This window comes from Triturus cristatus, chromosome 7 (assembly GCF_964204655.1).
Source record: "Triturus cristatus chromosome 7, aTriCri1.1, whole genome shotgun sequence".
NCBI lineage: Eukaryota > Metazoa > Chordata > Amphibia > Caudata > Salamandridae > Triturus > Triturus cristatus.
In genome coordinates, this window is record NC_140590.1 from 707,272,069 (window position 1) to 707,298,977 (window position 26,909).

A 26,909-nucleotide genomic window follows, 5' to 3' on the forward strand; every position below is an offset into this window, starting at 1 on the left:
GTTTTGGTCTTCTTTTGTTCAGAGTATATTAAGCTATTTTCTCTAATCCTGTGTGGAGTCTTTTTGTGGTGTATTAATAATTTTACTGTGTGTGTGTGTGTTGCACAAATATTTTACACACTGCCTCTTTTGATAAACCTGCCTGCTCTGTGCCACGCGACCAGAGGATGAGCACACATTATCCTAGGTGTGTAACCAGCTTACCCTGAATGGAGTGGTGGGTTCTGCCTGGCTTGGGTAGACACCTTAGCCAACCATAAACCCCATTTCTTACACATGCAAAGCTGTGTAAATCAAGCTTTGTGTGGCTTTGTAAATACCAAAATAGATTTTTCTGTTGGGTCGGCGCCAAACAGTGACGCAACCCCGACGCAAAATCTTAGTAAATCTGGGCCTCAATGAGTAACCTATTAACTTGAAACAACACTGTGGTTGGTGTTTCAAAATGAAATGTACACTCAGCCAACATTTCGTCTGTTTTATTTTTCCACTGTTCGACTGTGCATCCTTATACTGATTTTCCACTCCACATCACTGTACTCTCACAGTGAGCACCTGTATGTTTGTTTTGATGTACATCGAGAGAAATAAATATAGATTAAATCTGGTCCCATTTAGAGGCTAATTGCCCGGTCAGACATCCCTTTAAACAGTTCAGTGTTCCTTCCAAATCAATCAGAGGGAACCTTTGTATACTTGTATCAGTTCCATACCCAAGTTTCCAGGAATAGAGGGTTGTCTCTTGTTTGATACACGGTTGACGGGCTGCGGGGATGGAGAAAGTCCTTTTCGAAGGAGCATCATGCACATGGGTTGGGGCATCCTATGAGTCACGCGCCGATAATTTGGTGAACCTGCCACCCATGCAAAGCACGATGCCACATACACGTTATCATCAAAGTATTACATTGTTATTCCAGTAGGTGTTCAAATGTATCATCTGCCTCTAGTAGCAGCCATGTCAGTATCTCCCTGTTGCTCCTATCAGACCCTGTCCACAGCACTCCCAGCCATCCATCGATGGATAACGAGCGCAGAAGAGCGCTAGAGACAAGTTAAGTGTTAATTGCTGCTAAGTACCCATGAGGAGCCGGCCTGTGATGTGAAGAATGTCACGTGACGGCAGGAGCTCCCCTGGGCCTCCTGCTATAAGAGGATTGAGATTGTGACGCCAGGCAGCGTGCATGGGAAGCAGGACTTTGAAATGACCCCATCGCCAGGGAGGTGGGTGGCTAAGACAGCGCACGAGACTGCTCTTTAACTCAGCACTTGTGTAACGTTGCACCGGTAGCAGAACTGCTGAGTGCAGCAGGTGCAGTGGTCCATGGCCTATGGTGTGAGGGTCCCTGGGAGCTCCAAATTTGGGCTGTCTTTCACTATCAAACTGCAGTGGGCGTCCATTTTCCTTACTTGAACCATGACCCCTGGGACCATTGCGACGTCACTGCAATGGACGAACACAAACTTGGTGGAACGTGGATGTAGACGAAATCCAGGTGTCCATCTTTTCCTTTTGTCATAATGGAAATCCGAACCATGTGTTACTATTTCACCAATTTGTTGTGCTGACTCATTTTCTCCTTATTAGTTGTATCTCGTGCAAGCAAGGACATATTTCACTCAAAGACCGAGAGGTCGCGACCTTCACAATACGTGATCACTGCAACAGCAAACATCCAGACTCGCCTAACTGGATTGTAAACATGCCAGGGTTTGAGAAACCATAAACAATGTCCCTATTGCCGATGCCAGGCAAATAAAGCAATACATGAGTGATCTGGCTAATGATCTCGCAGAGTTTCTATTTTCAGGTGCCAGAGGATGTAGGGAGAAGTTGAGAGTGAGGGCAGGCGAGGCGAGGCCAGAATAATGCAGCTTAGACGCAGTAAGCATGTGATTATGATCAGGACCAGTGCAAATATGTTCAGCTTTAGTGGTAAAATCCTACTTTGCTAGCTGGAGTGTTGTGTACACAAGACAATACACAGCTTGAAGTGCACAGCTTTATTGTCTGGAGCCACAGGTACAACGTCCTCACATCTCCTGGCCCAGTATTACACTCTCCTCCCCCCAAGCCCACTTTCCAATGCAGAATCTAACATATATTACCTAGCAACTCATAGCGAGGAGACACATCATGGAGCACCCTCCCGATACAAAAAACAACTTCTTAGGCCTTTGATTAGTAATACGGAACCGTGCCAGGTGAAGCCCTAGGGCTGCTTGCTGTCTCTAGCCAAATGGAACCTCTGGACTTGCCTTTATCCCCTTAAATTGGCCGCTCCCTAGTCCTCTCTTCATCCGTAAACCCCTCAACATTGGCTGTTGACAAGCGTGATGCACTAACCTCCCTGGCAACAACCCTATTTTTTTCTTGCAAAAACGTGCAGATTGAGGCGAGGAGGTGGCAGTAGGAGCTCCAACCAGTTTCCGATGATTTTCCAAACGTAAATGTTGATTACTGCAGTTGAAAATAGCTCCAATTAACCACACAATAGACACTTTATGGATACCAGTGAACTGTGTTGAGGGAATCGGTTTGGGCTGTCTTGAATCAAAAACAAATGCCAACAGGAAGCAAGCTAAGCCTCAATAACAGAGCCAATAAGTATGGCCTTATGTGCTAACTCATGCAAACACATTAAAGAAAAAAAGATTGCCTTTGCCAAGGCATTAGTAGAGCAGGCTTCTCTTTTACAAACAGAAAAGGTTCACAGTCGGCAGCAATGCAAGCCTCATAGCGACAGCAAAGCAGCACTTAAGCAGGCTTCCTTGTCAGAACATGTAGACCGAGCAGCAGCAGAGTATGCTTGACAAACAGCAGCAGAGTCTGCTTGACAAACACACACAGAGAACCGGTACCGCATGGGCACAGCAATGAAAGCTTTGCTCAAGCACAGACCACTTTCAGCATGAGAGCTGCAGTGCAAGCCTCCCTCACACACAAAAAGGTTTATTTACCATATGCACTAGCACTGCAAGCTTCTCTTATACACAAACATTGTACTGTATTAGCATGTCTATAGCACTCGCTGTACCCACTGTGAAGTGTAAAGTATTTCTTGATTTCTGAGGTGGTAGCAACAGCGTGTATCATTTATGTAGCGCTTCGTAGTTCAGACGAGGTTCTAGGAGCTATCAAATATACACCATATTCCTGTGTTCCCTCCATGTGTAAGAGTGTCGTTTGAAGTTCGACCGACATGGATAACATCAGCTAAATATTTATTGATGTTCGATTAATTAAAATCATTACATCATAACACATCTAAATTGTGGCTAAAAATTATTACATCAAGTGCAGAAAGTCTAAACATAATATTAAAACAGTTAAATCCATTATATCACTAATAATATGATTGCAAAGTCATTATGTCAAGCTACACCTGGACATCACAATACAATATGTTCTTCCACACTCTCCTAACAAACCCCCAGATATACGTTACTACCTTGGTTTTTGCCGGGCCCCTGTAGGTTACAGTTCCACAGTAGCCACCCATGCCGATAGTGCGTCATAGCTAAAGTGCTTAGTGCGAGCAGACTATGCATCTGGGAGTTACTTGACCTACGTATTTTGCCCACCAGTAAGGCCATAGTCATTCCACCACCTATATGACTCGTCGACTCTCTGTTCTGCTAAGATGGACCAAACTCTGGAAGATGGATGCCTCCAAACTCTGTAATTCCTTGACTCTACACCTTCGCTCAACCCCTGATCACCTGGCCTTCTGGAAGCAATTAAAGACCATGCACTTTCCTTAGCCCTTCTGGTCCCCTGTGTCAGTTACCAGCGCTGGGATGTTTCCGGGTAGCCGTTCGCTCTATAAATGGCCTTCCATTCCATTCCAAGTGCTCCGTGCAAGAAAGTGCTCCATGAAGGAGAACTGTACATATGACTTGCTCTGTCCATTACAACACCCTACAGTCCAAAAAGGATTGCAAAACACTTGGCACTCCCATTATCAGCATAGCCTCCCCTCTGATGTTAGCATCCCTAGCCTACTATACCCTTCAGAATAACACGTCTGTTGACAGATGTTAGATGGGTGAGGAGAAATTAAAAAGCGTTGACTGTCAAATCACTTTTTACTTGGGTGGAAACCCCACTACTCGGGTGACCACCAGAATGAGCAGGAAGAGCAGGAGCAGCACATTCTATGTAGTCAGGAAGGGGCTCAGGATCCAGGTACCAGGTTTCCTGTAGACAGATAATATCATTCACATTTAATTCACCAGCTCCTTTATTATTATCTTCATGGTCTGAAATTCCTCCTACTTTCCAGAAGCAAATGTTGACCTCCTTTGACATGTCCCTTTCTTGACACCCATGGCTATCTTTAGGGACATTGAATTAGGGATCTAGCTAGCCATCCCCAATTTGATTGCAAATCATTTTCAGTTCCATTTTTTCCATATATTTTAGTGCTTAAGCATATAGGACCTTCCACCCTGGGTGTGTGAACTTGTTCTGAATTATGTTTAGGCTGCCATGGTGATGGAGAGATCGTGTAATATTCTCTTGCATATTTGGAGCTATACGATCAGTGAGGGCTTACTAATTCCCTTTTGTCCTTTAATACCACATTCCCAATCCTTTTCTCCACATTCTGTGGTCGATGTGAGTTTACCACCACTTTTTGCCCCAGACCTAATACTGTGGTGTCTTTTTGTACCCCTGATGTGTTTCTCAACACAGAGCGAGTATTTCTTCCAGGTGCACCCCCTTCTAGGTGATTGGCATACAGATAATACAATTGGATTAAGTATCAACCGGTGTCTGTCCAATTAATTACAAATCAGGGTAATGCCCTACATGGACAATTGTATTTTGTTGTTTATGAATCTTTGGACAATTGTCTCCTCCATGAAATATATCTCCGCACGTTCATTAAATTCACCACGCCCCGGTGCCTTAAAAGTTAGTATTCAATGTCTTTTGAGGACAATATTTCCAATCCTGGGAGTTCGGAAACCAACCTGATTATGTTTTTTCTGTTACAGATGTCCTATCTTCCACGCAAAGCATACTCCGGGTATAGAGTTATATTTTTTGCTCCCTTTCCCGGTTCCTTGGGTATTCCCAGCCGATTGATTTCCAGCGGAGCTTTGGTAATCCCTATTATCTGCTCTTCATTCGCTGTGTAGGGTGCTGCACCCTTTGAGGGTTCAGTCTTCACTGTTGTTTTTAACATTTTTACTTTTCCCTCCTGGTTCAGGGGAGCATCTGGTGATATAAAAAGATGTTCACTCCCCTCCCCATGCCCATTTCTGAGCTCAAATATCTTTGATGTTGACATTAAATACTCAAATGTCCCTTCACTATGAAGGGCTCCAGCTGTAGGGTTATCTGAGACATTTGGTTGGGAAACCTGGTCCTGCCTTCCAATGGAGGCTGATGATTTTTGGCCATTGACGGATGATTTTTGGCCATTGTCAACCCTCTGTTCCACTAATGCTAACTTTGCTGTTGAGATAGGATTTTCCTTTTATTTTCAATTTAGATTCGGATTCCAGGTTAGTCAATGGTCTGTTATAGTGGTCTTGACATTGGGAATTTATTGACAAACTTCTTCTTTCTGTAAAGATTAGGAAGGCTTTAAGTTCTCGTTTGGGAAAGGCTGGGATGTGGGCTTCTTTTTTATACCATTCTCATTTAGCTTCTGTAGTATAAACATTGTCTTGTAGAAAGCCTATTTCGAGGAGTGGTAGGGGTGCTTTAGATTTTTCATGAATTTGGCTTGAGGAGTAGGAAAGAACTTCTCAGTATTGTGATGGCGTCATTATGATTTACGAGGTGACGTATCCTTCGCCGTCCGTTCTTCTTTGTCTTTCTTCCTCGGGTAGTGCATGGCTCTTTTAGACACAGTGGTGGTATCTTCTTCACTACACTCTGCATCTGGTGGGTGCTTGAGGATAAGTGAGATAGTATCCGCTGGGAGTGGCGTTATAACTTTAATGTCTGCTGGGTTTATAGTTTTTAAGGAGGCTTTGAAGTCTTGAGAATCATAGAATTCTCTTGTCTTCCCATTTATGGTAAGAATTATCACTACCAGATGGAGAAGACCATGCCGAATACCTTTCTGCATTAGTGTTGGCCTCAGTGCAAGGAATTGTTCCATAAAATGCTTGTTTCATGCAAGACGCCACCTGCAAATGTAATTCTAGTATCATTGTAGTCGTACCGACAGTGCAGATTATCCTCCTGAAGAATACGTAGTACTTGCTGGTATCGCAGGCGGAAAGCCATGCAAGGTCTAAGTGTATCACTGTTGCCACGTCTAGTCTGTCTGAGTCTGTGGGCCCTTCGAAATTCTAGATGCTTGGCAAAAAAACAAGTTTAATAGACTTGGGAAGAAAGTTACTAGAAATTCGCACATCTTCCCCTTCTTCAGTTTCAGGTAGACTGTACATCCTCTAATTATATAACATTGTTCTGTAAGTTCCAGGCATCTGCCCCCTAGTCTGTTTTGTCCAGTGCTTTCTGCTCAAAGGACGTTATTCTTTGTCCAAGCTATGTAATCGGGCGTGGAAAGAAGATATTTCAGAGCGCATTGATTTAAGTTCTCTGCTGGTTTCCACCAACCATTTTCCCATGGCACACAGGGTAGCTTTGATGTCTTTCAGCTTTTTCAAAAATATGTTGAAGGAATAGGATGCCACGCCTGCAGGTGTGGGAGGCACTGGCCTCAGTGTTCTAGTACTTTTCACTGCTTCTGAAAATCAGAGCTGCCGGGAGGCCTTATGTATGTACATTGAGACGTAGAAAAAAAGAACATGAGAAATGGGCCATCAACCCCAGATGGTCTGTCCAGCTAATGAACAATGCTTTGGTGTATTCTTGTTCAAAGTGAACTAGTTCCACCCACCCAATTCAAGGTGAAAGAGTTCTCTAGCTATATTTCACGGACAGTTGCTGTCTCAAAACCAGAACTCCAGGTTGTCTTCCAACAGCCAGTCCAACATGGTGGCATCTGTTAGGGTCATCATGAACTCTATGACGGATTTATATTCTGTGCTAATGACTGTCCAGTTCAAGATGGGCGCTGCCAATCGAGTTCTGCATCAGGCTGAATACCGGAGCATGTCAGCTGGCATCATGATCTGTACTGTACCTGAGGTGGCGTATCACTTCACAATAGCCGCGGAAGCGCCAGCACCTCCAGTATTGTGTGTGTCTCCTCCGGCAGAATAACAGTGGTCTGTGCTGTTGTTTCTGTTGTTTAAGCCAGGCCCGGCTGGGTGGTGCTAGAGGTGTCGTCGTCAGGCATCAAACTCCAGAGTCAGCCAAAGACTGCTCCAAGATACGGTCAACAGATCACCTGGTTCACCAGCAGCAGTGTGAACGGAGGCCTCCAAAAGAAAACCTGCAGGACACGGGAAATAGCCTAAAATGTGGCTTTAGGAGAGGGGTCGGTGGAGAGTGCCCTAAAAGCGTTAATCTTCATTAAGACCATGCTTTGCCCCCTAATAGCTATAATTTCAAAGTGTTTATGCATATTTATAACCATGTGGCAAAGGCATGAAAAATAAATTTATATATAGTCAAAAGGCTCTTAAAATTATTGTATGTATTCGGCTGAGGTGATAATCTGTGACATTTAATGAACGATAAGTATTTGTACTATAAGTAAGGATTGTGCAGTACTATTTTTAAAATCTAGGATGAGTTGTTCTATAAAACCTTATGGCACAATTTCGCTGGCTAATTTTTTATTTCTTCGCCATTGTTGATGATGTTTTGAATATTTTCCTAACAAATCTATAAAAGCAAGAAGTATTAGTCAGAAGCCTCGTATTTGCAGCAGCAAACCCCCCTTAACAAATCTAGATCTAAACAACGTGGGCAGAAAAATGTCAAGGGCGAGCCTGGATTTAGGGCATGTACATTAAAATCATTATTAACAAAAGAGATCTGCTTATAATTATGAGCAAGGAGTTGATATTTAGCTGCTTTATGAGTGATATCTAGCACTGCCTCAGAGAAACTGCTGGGCTCCTCCCCTTCACGGAAAAGGAATTAAATCGATCAGACAATCGAGTGTAACTAACATCTTGCAAAGAAATGTACATGTCAAAAGAAACGCCATCAAGAGAGATCAATATTTCTCAGGCTTGTCAAATTGGAAATAGTTTCGGGTTCAGTGAAAGATAGAAATGTTAATGAAGTTTGTAATTTAGCTTGTTCAAGTATGGATGCTATCAAAATGTATATCATGCATGCCTTTGTTTGCTGGTAACTATAAACATGTGCACGTATAGGTATTGGTAGAGCACAGATCTAGCTAAAGTAAGCAGTTCAGAGTACAATTCTTCATATAATGTTTCTAAAGTCTATAGGAAGACATTGCCTTTGATCTGAGTGACACAATGTTTGTCACTAAACAATTGGGCCTTTAATTTAGCCTTCAGGTAATTAGTCATGACCTTTTCCCAACATATTTCTGTTTAAATATTAAAAATTGTATGTTCAGTTGTGTGCATCTAGCATGCAAATATGTGTATGAGTGTGTGTGTGTGGTATTTATAGAGTGCAAACTTTGATCAGTTACAATAGAGTGCTAAACAGTGAAAATGAGCCCACGCTACAGAAGTCTCAAATTAAAAAACAGGCATTTGCAATGTCAATAGGTCTGGCTTTAAAGGAATGTTGTTCCGTAATGTGAATCACTACAAGTAAATAGCATGGGAATAGATATGTATTTGTGTGGAAGCAAAGAGCTATACAATAATATTGGAGCCAGTTAAAAGGTCAGATGACATTTGTACTGCCAAACCAGACATAAAAATCCATGTCTGTTAATGGCTGCCCTCCTCTCGTCTTTGCTGCTGTCAGAGAAAACCAAAGTTATCTAAGACACTTTAATAACATTGCACTGTCATGCGGATGCTCATGAACACTCAACCTAGGGCAGCTGGATAAATAAACAAAATGACCACAGCTCTATGGAGGGCAAGCACTTTTTGTGTGGAAACGCATAACTTCTGTGCAATAAAAACAATAGGAGGGTGGAGCCAAAGCCCCTCTCTAGTGATGCTAACTTATCTGTCTGGTGACAGCTGCACTGTCAAGCTAGTCCATACAAATGGTAGAGGCTGCCTCTTGCAGGAGAGGTCCAGAGTTGCCAGAGATCACAAACTAGACCTCAGCACAAGTCACTAACTTAATTTTCAAGTCACATCTGGTTCACCTGAGGTTATCTCCCTAGGTCTCATTTCTCTATAAGATGTTCACCACGACCACTGTCCCTTACATCGCTAATCAGCAAAAGCGCTATTCTTCTGTTATGTAAGAGTGGAGGTGATACCTCTGCTGCAGAAGAGATCATTGGACAACTGGGCAGTAGAAAACCACCGCCCAATCACACTCCTATCTTTTCTGGTGAAGGTAATGGAGAGCAGCAGCTAACCATTTACACAGATAACTACGATGTTCTAGGTAACTGTCAATTGGACATTCATCCAGGCCGAGACACTGAAACAGTGTTGTCACTAGTAGTAGATCACGTAACGCAAATCATGACCGAAGGAAATGCAGCAGGAAAGGTACGACTTGACCTATCCGCTGCTTCTCTATTGTAAGAACATCTTGATTACCCGCTTAAATAAGATTGGCCTACAGAGTTCTGTAGCTATCTTGTTCTCTGTTTTATTTTCCATTGTTGTACTCAATCGGTCAGTCTGTCTCATTGAGATTTTCATTAAAAACAAGAAAAAGAAGTCATAACAAAGTTAGGATTGAATAATTTTTAGAAATTACAATACAACCAATAGGTCTACTTTGTATATTTGACAAGGAGAAGTGTGAGAGTTGAGGTGAGAATACTAACCTTTAACAAGGAGACACTTAGCACTCTTCAAAATTTAAGGGATAAATACATGGAGAGACAGTGTAGCTAACATTGGCTTGGAAGGAAGATGCTGCAGCCCCTTCTCTTCCCTTCCCTGCAATTACAGCTCTTTCTTCTCCCAGCCAGCCAATATTTACTTCCTTCTCTTCCAGGAAGTTTCTAGTCTCCTCTATCTAGGCATATTCAGCTCCTCTCTGTCCATATCCGGTCATAATCCCTTCCCTTCCAAACAGTGCTAATCCACTCTCCTTCCATCAGTTCTGATCCCCTCTGCTCCTGGCACTTTCCACCTCCCAAAATTTGGCAGACGCCCACCCTCTCCACACATTACCCTCTCTCTTCCTTAAGCACTATGGGCACTATGTACAAACATTGTGAATACCGATTTCCCAATTGCAATTCTCTCTGAATCACAATTTGGGAATCGGTATTCCTAATGTATGAAACTCTTGTGAGCTTCTTAGCGAGTCTTTGTGGGTCACAAATCGACTTACCTGATACATATTAATGAGGTAGGCCACTATTTGGGACCCATTAGGAATCGCAGCCTTCACAGGGATTGTGGAAACCACAGGAATATCAAGAGATCACCATGTCTGTGATTGCTTTTTAATAAAGCAATATTTTTTTTATGCAGCCTGGGATGTGTTCAAAAAGAAAATACACTTTTTTACAGTTCCATTTCTTCAGAGTAGGCAGTGGTCGGTCGGACCACTACCTGCTCTTAAAAAACATATTTTTTAACATTCTCAAAGGGGAAGGGGTCGTCAAGGGGTCTACCCGACAGTAATTTGGTTGCAAAACATTAATACATACCATTCTGATTCTATATTTGAAAGAAAAGCAGCTTTCAAATACTGAATCGGTATTTGGTAGCAAACACAAATTGTGATTCAGTAATAAGTTACTGAATCACAGTTTTGTACATTGGAAAAAGCTTTGTACATCTGGCCCCAAATTCTTTATTTTTGTTGGCCTCCGTTTTACTGTTACTGCACTACCTCCCTCTTCCCCCAACTTCCCATTTCTTTGCAGTTTTGGCCTCCAGAGTTACTCCTGCTTTTAGAAACTATTCTGGGTTTGGGCCAACATAATCTTTCAACATGACACGTTATCCAGAACACTGCACACACAACCACAGCACTGACATGACATGTAGTTGGTTGCCACCATGCTCACAATAGCGCTCTTCTCTACTCACACACCAAATACATTAATCCAACATTACAGTTTACTAAGAACATTGCGCAGACATCAAAAGCAGCACAGATACACCATTTATGCCTCTTTACAACCGGTCTCTTAATTCTGATGGGGACAGTAACAGTAGTCATCTACCTCATCGGGAATAGAATTCTCTTTCTTTCACACCTTCAGCAGTCAAAATATTTCTGTGAAACACTAGGGAAAAAAGTGAGAATTGGTGGGGAAAAATAATTGCTACCTGGTATTCACAAAAACATGTAGGGCCTTATGTAGGTGGGCTTGCATTTACCACTTCATAAATACCGAATCATACCGATTCGGTATTTATGAAGTGGTAAATGCTATGTAGGTAATGAGTCGGTAATTATTACCGATTCGTTACAATTCGGTAATTACTGAATCGGTATTTACCGATTCGGTAATGAGGCATACCTTCCCATTGATGGGAAGGTATGCTTCATTACCGAATCGGTAAATACCGATTCGGTAATGGGGGGAACACATGCAAGGGTGGCAGGGTGTCACAATGACACCCTGTTGCACCCCTGAAACGGCCATGTGTGCACATGTGGCACACATACATGCCCTAAGGGCATGTATGTCTGCCACATTGCACACTTGTAGGCGCTTTGAAATGCATTTCCACATCCATTCTTCATTTACCACCAACTATTAGTTGGTGGTAAATACCGACTCCAAACATCACCCACACACTCCCCCTACATCTCATTTCTGTATTCGGAATTTACCGAATCGGTAAAATTACCGATTCGGTAATTTTACCGATTCGGTAAATTCCGAATACAGAAATTGTCCCCCTACATACCAAAAGCCTAAATACCGGTCGGTAATGGTATAATTACCGAAAATCGGCCGTTACCGACCGGTATTTGGCTACCTACATGAGGCCCGTAATCTCTTATATTTAGCCACCTGTGGAAGTACCAGGAGCACCAGTGATGGTATTTCTTGGACTGGGAACACAAACCAGCCCTGGCAATTGAGTCGGAATGGCAGTGGGGGATCTGGAAACACTGCTGCTGCTTTTGGTACCGGGGGCGATATTGCAGCACTGCTGCAAAACCGGCCCCCACCGGTCCAAAACCGCCCCCACCCTTCCGGCCACTGGGAAAACGCCTGGTGCCGGCTACGGACAGTCCGGCCCTGTTTCTCGGGTAACGTAACTACAGGGCTTACTGCTGGCCACTCGTAATGAGTCCCATTTGACTATCACTGTCCTGAAAACACCACTCAGCCAGGGCACTGTGTGCACAGTGGCATAACAAAACTTGAGAGGGCCTCCCTTCAGGGTACGTGGATAGGCACCCTCCTGACTCAATCTGGAGCTCTCCAGCCGAAGTGTGGTGCTGAGGGGGCCCCCTGGAGGCTGGGGGCCCCCACACTGCAGGGGCCTGTCTTACGCCCCTGCCCATGCACTACTATACACAGAACACATTATTCAGACAGAGCTCCTAATATTCATCCAACTTAGAACAAATATGCTATTGATTGTCCAACAAGCACTCACTGCCACCAATTTTCCTATGCAAGTAAACTTCTGATGAGCAACAGGCAGGCCTAGCTTTGAAGATGTGCATTCGCTAGCGCTCTCTGACTTCACGCTTCAAATGCCATGCACTTTCATCCACATATCAATGGAACTGACAAATAACCAATCATAATACTAATAGCACTTTCTTTACATGCCAAGTGAGACTCCGGTCCACAATGGAAATCTCGAAACTGTTTGGAAAGTCAGTGCACAAAAGAACATATGCGCTCAACACAACTCATATAAGCCTTATATGTCTGTTAGGAGGTGTCACTCAACTCTAACACAACCTCCTATAATTCATAGACACAACACCTTTTAGATTCATGTGCAAAACAGGGCTCACAGCCATTAAGGTGGCTAAAGTAGTTGTACCTCAAGAAAACATCCTTTCACGTATAAACAATATATACAATAGGAAACACAACCAGATGCAATAAAAAACTTTGACTCTATTCAGTGAGAATCCCAGAACTGTAAAGAATGCCCAGAACCTCCTACAGAACATTTCAGAAACAACTCTTGATACAATCATGCTCAGAACAAGCCTCAAGGTCATGTAAGTGGCTGAGTAGGTACACCTCAAGAGCACATCGTTTCGCAAATAAACCATAGAAAACACAGCCAAACACAATAACAACAGACCACTTTGGCAATGCTCAATGAGTCCCAGAACCGCAAAGAATGTCTAGATTCCAAAAGCACTCTGTAACCATAAACATGGGGCGAATGTTCTCCACAAATGCACTTAACGTAGCATATAACTCCCAGACTACCAAAAGTGGTGCAATGCCACACCAACCTCAGCTTGTGTACTATAAAACTACATATAGCATGGCATAACACATATAGCTGGAAACAATTTTCCTGAGCCACTGTAATATGGACATTTTCATAGCTATCACTGTTAGAGACACAAGGGGGGAACTATCAGATATGTGGGCAACTTTAAGAGAGTGAGACAAATAGGCATCTATTAAATGATCTTTCAATGACATCTATACATCCTCAAATAAGACTGGTTAGCACACCATCAGGTGTCACAATCATTTCTTATAGAGATATCAAATGCTCAGCATCTAACGTGCCTGCCAGGTAACAGCTGTGGAAGAGTTTTATGCATTTATATTTTTGTGCATCATTAACAATGAGCAGAAAATATGTTCTCACTCGATTATGCATTAATACACTGAAATAGTACTGTTGCGTTAGAAACAATTTTACTATCATATGTGGAAGTGTGTTTTCCTTACATGTGTTAATTAGGCCTCAGATAAGACATAAATGCCATCTTGTCCAAGATGGAAGCCACCACTGTTACTCATGTTTTTCTCCCCTGCCCACTTGTCTCCTCGCAAACGCTGCTGCATGCAGTCAAGAAAATATCTACTGGTTTATTTACACCGTCGTTGTTCTCTCGATTAACTTGCAGTCAGAACCTGATACATTATCAAGGTCCTTCTGCTGGTTCCCTCTGCCTATTCATTCAGATAGCACACTATTGTCCATATAAAACATTTGTGAAAATAATGTACAAAATCCTTGGTTTGGGGATGAGCAACTTTCCTAATCTATTAGGGATGCAGGCAGTTTCTTTCCTGATTTTGCAGCCCATTTGGGACTTAGGAAAATTTCTAATGTTTTCTATTCTCTGTATAAATGTCATTGAAAGCCTTTATGGCATTGTGTCTGTACTGTTTTTTTTTAAATTCTGTAATAAAATCATTCAACCTTTTCTGTTGATCTAGAACTCAGTAATAGAGTGGGCCCAATTATTATTTTGATTGTATCTTCCTTATTTTGATGTTTAGGGAAGGTGCCTTAACACATGGACATATTGCCTCATGAAACTGAGGTTCAACACCTTCTCCGATCCAGTAAATGTGGGCATCCTGGTTGAAGTCAAAATTTAGGGTGTCTAAAATTTCACGGTTCCCCACATCCTGACGGTGGTCTATGTAGGTCTGTTAAGTGTGGTTATTGATGTCCACGTGTGTGAGTATAATATAACATTTCCCTTTTGCTTATGTGACATACAGAATTATTTTTATTTGTTTTGCTTTAAAGTAGTTTTTTTAGTGCAGAATAGTATGTTTTGGCTTATTGCTTTATCACTGTGGTTGTGACTTTGTATTAATTTTGTAATGTTTAATATTGATTCTGGAGATTAATATCCAAGAAATGTGTAAACACAAAGATCCTCATTAAAAGCGGCCAGTTCTAGGTGTGCAAATTATTCTAATAAGAACTGACACCAATGCATAAGGAATGTATCATCTATGTTAATTTTCACCCATTAGGAGATTTGCTCCCACAATGGGACATAAAATGAGGATTTTGGTTCTTACTACACCAAAATCTGCAAGTCACTGTATTTACCAGGTAAGTTTGACCTATCGAAATTTTGGGGACGATGCAGTTTTTGTCTCACCCAGTATGTACCGACACAAAACCCACAACAAAACACAAAATTCATAATTCCAAGTAGTAAACGCACATATCAGAAGTTTCCAATCCACTTGCAATAAGGGCAAAAAACTAAAAGGAGCTTCCATTGATCCAAAGCTACCCAGTTAGGGATTTATATTTTGGTTGTGTGTGTATGTGTCCCTTTCAGGTAGATGGTATGTGGAATATTTTGGTCACTACCACTAATTCGCCTTCAGTGATCAGATGTTCGGGAGACACCCAAGCAAGCATTGTGACTTTTGTGTGTCCCTCAATTCTGGATCTTTGTTCATTTGAAACTGGAGAATGGAGAACGCCCTGCTGTGTTTTCACAAGAGACAGTAGGGCATCAGAGGTCAGGGTGACATAATGGAAGGAAATGCAAAGTGTTTCATGATGAACAATGGATGGCCTTTTGTTTGAATCAAGAATGCCACAGATCTAACGACACATAAAATATTTTATAGGTATATAAAACATACTACCCATCACGTGACCTCTTAAATACTGCATTCTTCAGCAGTAATTGTACAAGACATAAACACGGCATAGACCTAAGGTTGTTTAAAACATTTAGACACCCTTTATCTTTCTCAGTTTATTGAATTTCTGAGCTGGAATGCCCACCACAGCTGGAAACGCTGCTTCAGATCAAGCTAGGCTGCTGTCGGATATCAAACTATAATGTGCATCCTGGGGCCTCATCAGGAGTTGCCCGAATGAAAATCCATTATTCCTACCACTTGGGATTAACGTTACTGGTGCTCCCGGTATATCCAGGGGTAGGGAATAACAGGAATTGCAAGTTTTTTGTAGAACCTCATACAGGAATTGATGTTTCTGCACTCATTCCCACATGTTTCTCCGCTGATAATTTACAGAGGGATTTCAGTCTTCATCAGTCAAAACTGTTAGAAGCACAACTTGCAACCCAAATGGGGCCGATAACTCAGAATTACAGGGGCACTAGTTATAATGTCACAAATTGACACAGAATACAGCCTTGTCGTGATGGGACAAAATGAGTAGTTGTGATTGACTGGCTGGGTCACAGGCCAAAGACTAAGCAGGAGTGCCAACTGCGGGTCTGAACGTGGCATGGGCAGACTTGACAGGAGCCTGAAGCAGCTCTGAGCCAAGAGAGCACAGCTGTGTACAGTCAATAGTGTTTATGTGGTGAGTAGAGCTCATGTGCTCCTTGGAGCCTGATGCAAAAAGAACAATTGATGGACAGAATGCAGAACAATGTCACACATTCACCCCAGTACAGAGATCTGGGCTTAAATCCATTGTTTTTTTGCTCACCATGCCATACCAGTTTGGAACCAGCCATATGCAAATCAGTCTTGACACAGCACCCAATGGGAACAGTCCAGTCCGAACTGCCAGTCCAGGTCTTCCCTGGACTAGACACAAGCATTCTAGGACCGGTTTCGGGGTTTCACCCCTCATCAGCCAGGATAGCTTGACTCCAGTGGCATGGCGAGCACGGGACCCATGTCTGGGCATACCCGTCCCACTTGGCATGACAAATGCAAAAAGAACAATTGATAGACAAAATGCAGAACAATGTCATACATTCACCCCAGTACAGAGATATGGGCCTAAAACTATTGTTTTTTTGCTCACCATGCCATACCACATTGGACCCAGCCATATGCAAATCAGTCTTGACCCTGCACCCAATGGGAACAGTCCAGCCCAAACTGCCAGGCTAGGTCTTCCCTGGACTGGAAACAAGCATCCTAGAACCAGTTTTGAGGTTTCACCCCTCATCAGCCAGGATAGCTTGACTCCAGTTGCATGGAGAGCACAGGACCCACGTCTGGGCATACCCGTCCCACTCAGGGTGACAAATGCAAAAAGAACAATTGATAGACAGAACATAGAACAATGTCATACACTCACTCCAGTACAGAGATCTGGGCCTAAATTTATCGGTTTTTTGCTCACCATGCCATACCAGTTTGGACCCAGCCATATGCAAATCAGTCTTGAGCCTGCGCCCAATGGGAACAGTCCAGCCCGAACTGCCAAGCCAGGTCCTCCTTGGCCGGGGAACAAGCATCCAAGCCCGGTTTTGGAGTTTCACCCCTCATCATCCATGATAGCTTTACTCCAGTGGCATGAACAGCACGGGACCCACGTCTGGGCATACCCGACCCACTCGGGGTGACAAATGCAAAAAGAACAATTGATGGACAGAATGCAGAACAATGTCATACATTCACCACAGTACAGAGATCTGGGCCTAAATCCATTGTTTTTTTGCTCACCATGCCATACCAGTTTGGACCCAACCATATGTAAATCAGTCTTGACCCTATGCCTAATGGGAACAGTCCAGCCCGAACTGCCAGGCTAGGTCCTCCCTGGACTGAAAACAAGCATCCTAGGAACGGTTTTGGGGTTTCACCCCTCATCAGCCAGAATAGCTTGACTCCAGTGGCATAGAGAGCACGGGACCCACGTCTGGGCATACCCGTCCTACTCGGGGTAACAAATGCAAAAAGAACAATTGATGGACAGAATGCAGAACAACATCATACATTCACCCCAATACAGAGATATGGGCCTAAATCCATAGTTTTATTGCTCACCATGCCATACCAGTTTGGACCCAACCATATGCAAATCAGTCTTGACCCTGTGCCCATTGGGAACAGTCCAGCCCGAACTGCCAGGCCAGGCCCTCCCTGGACTGGAAACAAGCATCCTAAGACCGGTTTCGGAGTTTCATCCCTCATCAGCCAGGATAGCTTGACTCCAGTGGCATGGAGAGCATGAGACCCATGTCTGTGCATACCCGTCCCACTCGGGGTGGCAAATGCAAAAAGAACAATTGATGGACAGAATACAGAACAATGTCATACATTCACTCCAGTACAGAGATCTGGGCCTAAATCCATCGTGTTTTTTGCTCACCATGCCATATCAGTTTGGACCCAGCCATATGCAAATCAGTCTTGACCCTATGCCCAATGGGAACAGTCCAGCCCAAACAGCCTGGCCAGGTCCTCCCTGGACTGGAAACAAGCATTCATGAACCGGTTTCGGGGTTTCACCCCTCATCAGCCAGAATAGCTGGACTCCAGTGGCATGGAGAGCACGGGACACACGTCTGAGCATACCCATCCAACTCGGAGCTGACAAATACAAAAAGAGCAACTAATGGAGAGAATGCAGAACAATTTCATACATTCACCCCAGTACAGATATCTGGGCCTAAATCCATCGTTTTTTTGCTCACCATGCCATACCAGTTTGGACCCAGCCATATGCAAATCATTCTTGACCCTGCACCCAATGCGAACAGTCCTGTGCGAACTGCCAGGCCAGGTCCTCCCTGGACTGGAAACGAGCATCCTATGACCAGTTTCGGAGTTTCACCCCTCATCAGCCAGGATAGCTTGACTCCAGTGGCATGGAGAGCACTGGACCCACATCTGGGCATACCCGTCCCACTCAGGGTGACAAATGCAAAAAGAACAATTGATTTACATATTCCCAGACGTGGGGGAAAAGTAAAAGTAAATAAAGGATGTGAAGGGAATATATAGAGGAGAAGGGAAAAGAGGCACGGAAGTATGAAGAAAGTATGAGGAAATTGAGAGTGATAGAAAGAAGTCGTTAGTAGCGGAAATAGGAAGGAGAGAGGACAGAAGGATGGAGGGAGGGCAAGAGAGAGAGATGAGGGCCAGAGAGCAGGTAGGGGGCGGTGGGGGGAAAAGAGAAGAAGGGAGCAGCAGGGAGGAGAAGGAGAAGCGATCTGAAGTGGTCCCTAGAGCGTTGTAGCTAATCCAGTTGGTTTCCTTAGCATTTTGTTATTTGTAGTTTAGTACCAGCAGCCATAAATATAAAACTGCAAGTACTAGATGACAAGGAAAAACGGGAACGGGTGAGCTCCTTACACCTCACAAGCAGCTGCTTGAATCTTTAAATTAAGGGGGCTGGTGGAAGGGAGTAGGGGAGTGGGGGAGTGGGGGAGGGTGAGATGGTGAATTCTTAGGAGGGACGGAGAAGTGGTTGAGAAGCAGAAGCAGAGTAGGAAAAGGAGGGAGAGAGGATGTGGTTAGAAAAGGAAGAAATAAATGAGACGGATGGAGCAGTAGCAGAAACTGAGACAGGATAGGAAGAAAGGGAAAGGCACAACCCAGAGAGGAGGGGAAAGGCCACGAAGTAGATGAACTGTCAAGCTCTTTTGGGTCCAAATACAGAACTAGGAGGAGAACTGCTGCTTAGGATTGGGATACATTATCAGAGTGATCTAGATGCGCAATGGCGTGAAATACAGCAGCAGAAAATATTATATCATGCAGCGAAGTCTTTTGTAAGCGTCGCTTCTGGAACAGGTTTTAATGGAAATAATATTGTACAAATTTAAAACTGAAAATCATTAATATGCTTTCACTATAGATTCATGATTCATATTTATAACTAATATATAATAAATACACATTTATCCATGCAGACACATTTATTCCGTCTACTGTGCATTTTAAAGGTAGTATAAAAATAAAATACAACATTTGATGCGCAAATTCTATTAAAAAAGGCTTTTCCAATAGTCCTACATGCCAAACAATGGTCTCTGTAACAGTGTCTGCTACTTTTTACACGGCGTTCATACAATAGAAGTCATGCGGATTTCTCAGGCAAACACTTGACATGTGTCATTTTAGGTTTGTTATTATGAATATTCAAAAACGACGAATCATCATGCATTCGGATTATCTGTTGAGTGGAAAGCCTCCATAATAGGAAGGTACAGGGGGCAATATGTACAAAATATAGAGATTGTGATTTCTTATAGCGATTCTTACTGAATCCCAATTAGCGAACCGCAATTCCAATGTATCAAAACGTACAACTCTGAAATAGCAATTAGTAGTGGGTCGCTGTTGGAAAACCACACTCCCACTCTGAAAGGGTGGTGGTGGACCTTCCCAACACAATGGGGTAGCTTGGCTCGAGTGGTCAGGAAACAGGCGCAGTGCTAAGCATACAATATACCCATACAATAACCATGCGTGCATCCGTTCCAAAAACGACTCTACACCGTAAAAATTATGAAAATATTCTTTCTTTATCTTTTTCTCTTAGTTGCTGATTGGAAAAATAAATAGGTCAATCACAATATACAAGTTTCAATTAGGGCAGGTCAAATAAATATTGGCTGTTTGATGAAATAAATAGGGGTGATCATAAATAACAGGGCATAAATACAAGTGCAATATATACAGACAATTAAATACTTTGAGGCAATAAATACTGTATCAATAAATATTGTACACCAACCAGTCCTGTGGACCTATATATATAGTGCAACAATAAATAGATAAAAATTCAATAAATACAGTACCCCCAATAAATAATTAACAGTATACAGCAACCCTCCTGCAATCAGATGACACTTCACTTCTGAAGGGCTGATTTGGCCCAGGCACAGCTTGTAGGGTTGTGGTAGGCTTGAGGGGGGCTACTCCCTGACTGAGGCAAAGGCTGAGGCCTAAACTGAGGTAGATCAAAGGGGGGAATTCCAATGCCCTGGCTTTCCTTCTCCACACAACCTCTCTAGGTTAGTCCCAGTTCACCCCAGGCACAGTCAGGTGGGTTTCAGCACCTCCCTAGCCCCTTAGAGCAGTCTCTCGGGTCTCCACAGGGCCTTAGGCGCCCTCTACTCCACTTACTGCCCTTTTTCTGATGTTCCGACGCCGCTGGAGTCGTGTCGACGCCGTGAGGCGGTTCCGGTTCGGTCTCGGCGGCCTCGGCACAATGTCAGTTCTTTGACGACGCCGGTAGGCGGTTCCGGTCCGATGTCGGCGGCCTCGGTTCGATCTCTACCTCCGATTCGACGGCGTCGGGCAGTCTCTTCACGATGTCGACTTCGGGCGGCTCCGGTCCGATGGCGCTCTCGGCTCCGATGACGTCGGCCGGCCTGGCCTCGATGTCGACTTCCGGCGACTCCGGGGTGCGATCCTCACCCCCGACCTCCGGTGCTCCTCCTCTCAGGTTCCGGGCGACTCCGGAGTGCGATCCTCACTCCCGACCTCCGGTTCACCTCTACCTCGGTCTCCGACGACTCCGGAGGGCGGACTTCACTCCTCCGATGACGCCGCTCGCTCGACCTCGGTTCACTTCCTCCTCGACCTCTGGTATTCCTCACGACCTCCGTCGGCGCCCTCTCACGACCTCAGGCGGCTCCGGGTACGACGTCTGCTACTTCAGTCAGCGCCGCTTCTCCACCTCGGGCTCCAGGTCTTAGGCTACTCGACGCCGGACTCCAGGGAAACCAGTTCTCAGGTCAGGATCTTGCTGCTTTCTGCTTCTAAGGCCTGTTCCTGCTGTTCAGGTCCTTAGGATGAGTTTTTCTGTCTTCTTCCCACACAGGGCTATAGGCTGGGATCCATCAGTAGGGACAAGTATCAAGGGTGGGTTTATGGACCCCACTCCAGGCACAAGTTTCCACCCCTGCTGCTTCACTCCTTCCTCCTTCACTGTTGTGCTCCTCTCTCTTCACCAGTCAGGTGCCAACTGCCTCTCTTATCCTCCCAACATTCTAAACCGCCTCCAACGGTCACAGAGTTCTGGAATCTTCTGGAATGTTCTGGAAGGTGCTGGTAGGTTCCAGTGGATGCTGGTGATGTCACAGGTGGCCACCATTTTGTGCTCCAGGCCCTCAGACAGAAGTTTCAGGGGTAGCTAAAATGGCTCCCTGAATCTGTAGCAACACTAAAAAGTCTGGTGGTTCCCAAAAAGGAAAAATTCAAACGGGGTTTGAGGCAAAAGTGGGACAAAATAAATAATGATGAGGAGGGACCACCCAAAGGGCTGACAGGTCTAACACGCGTCCCCCCCAGCTGAAAGTGGGGAGAGCTACCCAACCCCTTGGGAGTTCTCATCACTAAGGCGGAAATACCTTGAGAGACCGTCTGCATTGGCGTGGTCCACTCCAGGCCGATGTTCCACCTGAAAGTCCATCCCCTGTAGGGAAATAGACCACCTCAACAACTTGGGATTCTCCCCCTTCATTTGCATCAGCCAACGAAGGGGTCGGTGGTCGGTCTGAACTAGGAAGTGCGAGCCAAACAGGTATGGCCGCAACTTCTTCAGAGCCCATACCACTGCAAAGGCTTCACGCTCTATTGCACTCCACTTCTGTTCCCTGGGAAGTAGTCTCCGGGATAGGAAGACCACGGGTTGATCCAGACCCTCTTCGTTGAGTTGCGATAACACTGCCCCAATGCCATGTTCTGATGCATCTGTCTGGACAATGAACTTCTTGGAAAAGTCTGGGGCCCTTAAGACCGGGGCCTCGCACATGGCTTTCTTCAATTTCTCAAAGGCTTGCTGACAAGCCTCCGTCCAGACTACCCGTCGAGGTTGTTTCTTGGACGTGAGCTCCGTGAGGGGGGCTACGATGGTACCGTACCCCTTCACGAAGCGGCGATAGTATCCCGTGAGGCCCAAAAATGCTCGGACCTCAGTCTGTGTCTTGGGGGGTTCCCAGGCCATGATGGCCTCGATCTTCGCCTGGAGGGGTTGCACCGTTCCCCTACCCACCAAGTGTCCAAGGTACACTACCGACCCCTGCCCGATCTGGCACTTGCTGGCCTTGATCGTCAATCCAGCTTGTCTCAGGGCCTGGAGAACAGCTTGCAGGTGACGCAAGTGATCCTCCCAGCTGTTACTGAAGACGGCTATGTCATCCAGATAAGCAGCAGAGAAACTCTCCATTCCGGTGAGGATCTGGTTTACCAGGCGCTGAAACGTGGCAGGTGCGTTCTTGAGCCCAAAGGGCATCACACAGAACTGGTAGTGGCCATTGGGCGTGGAGAAGGCTGACCTTTCCCTTGCTCCATCAGTCAAAGAGATCTGCCAGTACCCAGAGGTAAGGTCAAAGGTACTTAGATATTGGGCAGCTCCCAGCCGGTCAATTAATTCATCCGCCCTAGGGATCGGATGTGCATCAGTCTTTGTCACTGAATTCAGTCCCCGGTAGTCCACACAGAACTTCAGTTCTGTTTGGGCACCCGGTGGTGCAGCTTTTGGTACTAACACCACCGGACTGGACCAGGGGCTGCTAGAAGGTTCAATCACTCCTAGCTCCAGCATCTTAGTGACCTCACTATGAATGCTGGCCTTCACCTTGTCTGACATCCGGTAGATCTTGGACTTCACAGGTGGGCTGTCTCCTGTGTCCACGTCATGGACGCACAGGTGAGTCCTACCCGGGACAAGGGAGAACAACGCAGAGTACTGCCCCAGGGCCTGGCGACAGTCCTCCTGCTGTTCAGGAGTTAGAGATGGGGAGAGAATCACTCCCTCCACCGACCCATCCTTTTCCTGAGACGCAAACAGATCAGGGAGAGGCTCGCTTTCCACGTCCTCTCCTCCGTCAGTCACCATCATCAAGATGACTTCGGGCCTCTCGTGGTGGGGTTTGAGGCGGTTGGCATGCAGCACCCGCAGGGGCTGACGAGGGGTCTTCAGGTCCACCAAGTAGGTAGCCTTACCCTTCTTCTCCAACACCTCAAAGGGTCCTGACCAGCGATCCTGGAGGGCACTAAGCTCTCCGGGTTCGATCACCCACACCTTCTGGCCAGGCTCCAACTCCACCGGGTGAGCGTTGTGGTCATACCACGCCTTCATCACTGCTTGGCTGGCTTCCAAGTTGTCAGAAGCTTGCTTCCACAACTTAGCCATTTGGCTCCGGAAGGCCAGCATGTAGCTCACCACATCCTGGGGGAGCTTTCTGGGAGTTCTTTCCCATCCGTCTCTCACCAGGTTAAGAGGTCCACGTACAGGGTGCCCATACAGAAGCTCGAAGGGGCTGAAGCCCACTCCCTTCTGTGGCACTTCCCTGTATGAAAAAAGTAAACAGGGTAGGAGGACGTCCCATTTCCTCCGCAGGCTTTCAGGCAGACTTCTGATCATGCCCTTCAAGGTTTTATTAAACCTCTCCACCAGACCATTGGTCTGGGGGTGGTAAGGAGTTGTGAACCGGTAGGTCACTCCACACTCCTTCCACATTGCCCGCATATATGCTGACATGAAGTTGGTCCCCCTGTCGGACACAACTTCCTTGGGAAAACCCACTCGGGTAAAGATTCCCATCAGGGCCCTAGCCACAACAGGTGCTGTTATGGTCCTCAGAGGTATTGCCTCTGGGTACCGTGTGGCATGATCCACCAGAACCAGGATAAACCTGTGACCAGCTGTAGTTGGTGGATCTAATGGACCCACAATGTCGATGCCCACCCTTTCAAAGGGGGTGCTAACGACAGGAAGTGGTTCCAGGGGAGCTTTCAGCTTCACCCCTGTTTTCCCACTGGCTTGGCAAGACACACATGTCCGGCAGTAGGTATCGGACGACACTTTCATCTGAGGCCAATAAAAGTGTGGGACAAGACGGGCGAAGGTCTTGTCTTGCCCCAGGTGTCCTGCCAATGGTATCTCGTGAGCCAACTCTAAAAGGAAGGCTCGATAACGTTGAGGAACTACCAAGGCTCGTGACGATCCATGTAGGGGTGCCTTGGGTTCACTGTAGAGGAGGCCATCCTCCCAGTAAACACTGTAGTTCCCTTCAACGTTCCCTGCTGCCTGGGCTTCGGCCTGTCGCCTCAGCCCCTCAAGGGTAGGGCACTCCCTCTGGCCCTGGCAGAATTCCTCCCTGGACGGGCCTCCCTCCACGTGCCACTCGGCCGGGATGGGTAAGTCCTCCAGGTTGGTAACGTCCCCCTCCGCAGACTCCTGGCCCACCACCTCCGGTGGCCTATCCGTCCTACGGGGTGAAGACGCCGAGGCAGGCTCCTCCTGTCCTCGGTTCTTCCCTTGACTGGCAGCTGGCTGGGCCTTTGTTCCAGGCTCCAGCCGGAATGAACTCCCTCTTCGGGTAGTCTCGGACCTTGTGCTAACACAGGCCCAGTCAGGTGTACCCAGCATCTCGGTGTGAGTCCGGTATTCCACCTCCTTCCAAGCGTTGTGCTCCATGTCATTGCCCAGCAGACAATCGACTGGCACGGCAGGGCTTACGGCAACTCGAAGTGAACCTGCAACCCCCCCCCATTCAAAGGGAACCTCGGCCACTGGATAGTGACCTGTTCTGCCGTCAGCCATCGCGGCTGGGTGGAGTACATCGGGAATTACCTGCTCTGGAGACACCAGTTGGCTACGCACCATAGTCATACTGGCTCCTGTGTCTCTCAGAGCCTCCCCTCTTTGGCCGTTGATGGTGATCCACTGCCCATACTTTGCGGTATTTGCGGGCACCTGGATCTTGGGAACCATCTCCCGTTCTCCCAGGGACACTAAAGTGACACCCGCCCACTCCCTTCCCTTAGTTAAGGGCATCTCCTCCCCGAGCACTACACTAGCTACTCCGGGGGGCTTTCCTCCAGTGGGAGGGGGTGATCGTTTCTGACACTTCGGATCTCCTTTATAGTGTCCAACGCCACCGCACTCATAGCAATGGACAACCCTTGGCTGCTGACTCTGGCCAGGATTAGGGTTTCTGGGTGGGTTAGCCTTAGAGGTGAATCCTGTTCCCTTCCCTTGGAAGTTATTTTGGGGGCCTTTGGAGAACTCCTTTTTCTTTTCCCCTCCTTCTTTCTTCTGGGGGGCGCCCTGTCCGGCCTTTTGAGTATCCCCTCCAGTCCCCCTTGTGGACACCCGGGTACTAGCCCAAATGTCCGCCTCCTCAGCAAGCTTCCGGGGGCTGGTCAGCTTGCTATCCACCAGGTGTTGCCGCAGTTCAGGGAAACATTTCTCGAGTAGGTGTTCCTTCAGTACTAGGTCAAACAGCTCCTCGTAGTTCCTTACTTCACTGCCCTGAATCCAACCTTCCAGTGCCTTCTTTGCATAGTCCAGGAAGTCCACCCAATTCTGTGTGCCCAGTTTGTGACTACCCCTGAACTTCTGTCTGTACTTTTCAGGTGTTAGTCCAAACTTTCTGATGAGCGCCAGTTTCATGGTGGGGTAGTGGGTCTGCTCATCCTCTTCGAGGGCCAATAAAGCATCCCTACCAGCTGGAGGCATGTACCTATACAATCCTCCTCCCCAATACTTCACTGGAACCCCATGGGCCCTCAACGAGACCTCATAGGCTGCTAGCCACTTGGCGATGTCGTCACCCGCCCCATAGCTAGCTACTATGTCCTTTGGCAGGTAAGGTTTGGATTCCCTGGTGACCTCTTGGTTTTGGCTGCCACCATTAGGAACAGTTGGTGCTCCAATTCTTAGGATCTGAAGCTCTATCTCTTTCAGTCTTATCTCATGAGCCATCCTCTCTTTCTCCGTCTCATGAGCCAACCTCTGTTCCTCCTTCTCTTTCTCCAGCTTTGCTAAATCCCATGTGAGCTGTCTTTTCTCTCTCCGATCTGCTAACTCCACGCTGGATAAGCCCCCGCTAGAGACAGTGCTGCCCTTCCTAGAAAGTGTCCTGGGCCCTGCTGACAGGTTCCCCACCTCAGGTTGGTACATCTCAGCCCCCTCTGGGTCAGGCTCTCCATCCCTGTCTTCCTCCTCAGCCTTGCTTTCTCGGCGTGCCTCCCCCCAAGCCCTTAAGCTGGTTTGGAGTGCACCCTTCTTTGCTCCTGGGGGACAGTACACCCCCTCCCGCTGGCAAAACTCCCTGAGTTGGGCCACAGTGTACGTTTCTAGATTCTCTAGTACAAACTCCATCTTGCCCACTCAGGTTAGAGGACAGGTTTTGTGCAGTAACAATGCAGGGTGGTACCTTTAGTAATACCTCCTCCCACCACCAGAGTAAATTTGGAAAAAACAAAAACCCACAATTAGGAAGGCCGCTGTGAGAAAACTCCCGGTGTAGGCCTATGGACTACCCACAGTTA

General features: G+C 46.0%; 1 long non-coding RNA gene across 1 annotated transcript in view; it reads left to right on the plus strand.

The window, feature by feature from the left end:
• LOC146810376 (uncharacterized) overlaps window positions 1-26,909 on the plus strand; it is a 279,938-nt gene that overhangs the window by 35,730 nt on the left and 217,299 nt on the right. The window contains exon 2 of the long non-coding RNA XR_014965681.1: window positions 14,421-14,604. This is a non-coding gene — a long non-coding RNA (uncharacterized LOC146810376). The remainder of the gene's footprint in view (window positions 1-14,420; window positions 14,605-26,909) is intronic.